The following is a 3,331-nucleotide window of genomic DNA, read 5'->3' on the forward strand; positions in this document are numbered from 1 at the left end:
TCTTCTCTGTTCCCAAGCTTATGATGTGAGTGGTTTTATTATCATGATGTGCTACCTCACCACAGGTCAAAAACAATAGGGCTAATTGGTTGTGGACTGGAATCCCCAAAACTGCAAAACTGCAAGCCAAAATTAATCCTTTTGATTTATAGGTTTATTCTCTCAGGTATTTTGTTGTAGTAACTGAAAATTGACAGACACAATATGTAGTATTAAGATATTCACCTTTATACCAATGTAGTTATAAAACATAGTTTTCAACATTTTTTTTAATGGAGGAAGGGGCCCCCAAAGGCAAAAGGACCTAGGAACTTTTATAATCATAATTCAACCCTTCCTAAAGCAGTTCTCAGTGTGCCAGAATCTCACAAAATCTCTCCTGAACAGTTGGGTCAGCTTTTTTTTGCAGTTGATTAACTATAGGGATTCAAACTGGGTCAGATAGTGATCACACAACTCTTTCCTCCTCTTCCCTTCTTTTCTGACTCTCTCCCTCACCACAATTCCTCTCTACTCTTGGGTTATAAAACAAAAACCAATCCCCTCTAAGAAGTTATTTCTTTGGGCTATGATATTGGTAATCCATGTACTTTGGGTCCAAAGTCTTGTACTTAAATTGAACATTGAATGTGCAGTGTTTCCTCTCAGTTCCCCTAAGCCAGGCGATGGGGGCATGAAGGTGAAGGACTATGGCCTTCCTCTCCCAATTCAAGTCAAATTACTAACCGTTTCAGCAGCTCCCTGGGACCAGTATGCAGAGAAACCCAGAGGATGCATGTGAGGCTTGGGTTCTCTTGGCATCCAAAGAGAGAGAAAAAACAGAAAGTTTGACTCCCACAGTGTCAGAGAGACACCTGGGGACTGACTGCTGACAGACATGAATGGGCCCAAGAGTTGGGTTTGGAGAGGTAAGTGGGCCCCTCCATCCACCATCACCCAGGAAAGGCTGTATCAGGTGGTTGCTGGGTCCTAGGAGAGGCAGGCAGGGAGTGGGGTTGGCAGGCTGAGTTCCTTCCTGCTCTGAGAATTGGGACCACTGACTGATTGGGGAGCAGGGAGGCTCCACCTCCACCTCGCATGACCTGGCAGAGGACCAAAGCTTCCTCCCGGCTCAGGAGCTCCAGCAGCTTCACCAAAACTTCAAGTTCCTGTAAAAGAAGGCACCTGACGTACATTAAGTTGTTCTTGATCTTCCCAAGTAGTGACCTCTTTTCCTAGGTAAGGCATACACTAGCAATCTCATCAAGCTTCGGTGGCTTTTAAAAAAGATGAGTCAGCAAGCATAAGTGAGGTCCATGGATGCTGGAAGTCACAGTATCAGCATACTCACTCTGCACGAAGAATGCCAAAGTCTTGTTATGGACTGTTACAATCTACAGGTTAGGGATGACGTTTGTCCACCCTCTTGACCCAATGGTAAAAGCCTGCTAATTGTAATTTATCCAAATTAGACCAACCATAGGGAATACAGAGCTCTGCCCCAATTGGCTCTGTGACTGTAGATCATTTTACTTTTTGAATTTCAGGCTCTGCTCTGGAGGAATAAGGACTATCCCAGAAGATTTCATCACACTGAATTGTATTAGTTTCCTAAGCCTACCGCAAAGACACACCCATAAACAGGAAAGCTGAAACAGCAGAAATCTATTGTACCTCACAGTTCTAGAGGATGGAAGTCTGAAATCAAGGGGATCTTTGGGATCTCTTCTGAGGGGTGCAGGGGGGCGGGAGTCTGTTCTGTGACTCCCTCTGGCATCCATCACCTGGAGCGTTGCTTGGCTTAAGGAGGGACATCTCCCTGTCTCTTCACATTGCCCTCCCTCTGTGTGTCGCTGTCCAGATTTCTCCTTTTTATAAGGACACCAGTCATATTGGATTAGGAATTGCTTTAATGACCTCATCCTAACCGGATCATCTGCAAAGTCCCCATTGTCTAATAAAGTGACGTTTATAATTTCTGAGGGTTGGGAAATCAACATCCTTTGGAGGGGACACCATTCAATCCCTAGGCTAACTTTCCAAAACAAATCAATAAGGGAGAATATATACATGGCCCCCAAAGTAGACTTAAATACCTCCTCAGAGGAAGTGGGATGAACGTTGGTAGGTAACCACAGTCACCTAACTTCTGCCTCATTGCCAGGGATTCCACCGGCTCCTTCCACAGAGATGACAGGACCCACAGCAGGAACAGCACCCGGGGAGGAAAACACAGTTCCAGAGGCTCCTTCTAACAGCACCAGGAATCCATACCTCGGAGCACAGGGGTGTATACAGGCTTATTTGTTCTGTATGTAGAGAGAGTCAGGCATTCACACTGGATGAGATGCCAAATTGAGTCTCTTGCACATTTGTTATTATCTAGATCCACCTACCTTTAAAAAATCCTATCTTTATTTTGCCTTCTGGGTGAAAATGGCCATCTTCTTGGCTCGCCCTAGCCCTCAGACTCTTAGAAATAAGGGGTAAAGCTTTTGTGAGCTGCAGGGCTAGGCCAGAACTCAGAGAGTGTCCTGGGTCCTCTAAAAAAGGCCAATTCTCTTTCTTAGCCTTGTCTCCTCGGCCCCAGTCCGCTATGAATTCCCCAGGCCTCTCCCCTTGACACACATGCTCTCTGGAGAGAGAGAGGCAAAGTCTTTGGTGTGTAGCAACCTTTGGAACAATGAGAAAAATTCCTCATGAGAAGACTCGGGACAGACTGGAGCCAAACCATTTCCTTCAGTCCCCGAGCACATGGTTCCTCTCCAGTGACTCCAGCAGTCCAGAAACAGCTGCTAATTCCAGTAAAACAATGTTCTGATCCAATCCCTCCAGCCATCTTTACCCTTTTGTTTTTCTCTCTGGAGGGAGGAAAGAGGAAAAAAAAAATCCTTGAAAAGCTGCCATGGTGCATTATTTCTAAGCATCTGTTGTTAGAGGTGTGAGCCAAGCAGCCCCTTTTATTGGAGGAAAGGAAAGAGTAAAAATGGAAGAAAGGAAGAGAGGGGGGGAAAAATGATGGAAAAGGGCACGGAGAAAAATCTGAGTAAAATAAAGTTACACAACAGAAAAAGAATTGAGCAAAAACATGGCTTAGGCAATAGAACTGTGCTCATTTGGCCACTCACTTTGGGTGAGCCAGGATTCCAGTCTTATTTCAATAGTTACTTTGGGCTATTCTTACTTACATTTAATCTGATCAAAGAACATCATGAGATAGAAAAATGATACTGCATAATGAAAATATTAATTCACAAGATAATAAATAGTAACGATCTTATAATTTGCAGTGTCTACAATTCACTTAAATGGCATGGCAATTGATAAAATGATCTTTCAGTGGGGTGCAGTG

General features: G+C 44.3%; 1 long non-coding RNA gene across 1 annotated transcript; it reads right to left on the bottom strand.

Annotated features, from left to right (window-relative positions):
• Window positions 1-270: 270 nt before the first annotated feature.
• On the bottom strand, window positions 271-2,536 carry LOC308646358. The gene is made up of 3 exons (XR_014021365.1): window positions 2,376-2,536; window positions 2,076-2,253; window positions 271-1,148 (listed from the first exon to the last, which is right to left on the bottom strand). It is a non-coding gene; the product is annotated as an uncharacterized lncRNA (long non-coding RNA).
• Window positions 2,537-3,331: the final 795 nt, after the last annotated feature.

The sequence above is a fragment of the Spermophilus citellus genome (genome assembly GCF_964194105.1).
Source record: "Spermophilus citellus genome assembly, chromosome: 4".
NCBI classification, from domain to species: domain Eukaryota; kingdom Metazoa; phylum Chordata; class Mammalia; order Rodentia; family Sciuridae; genus Spermophilus; species Spermophilus citellus.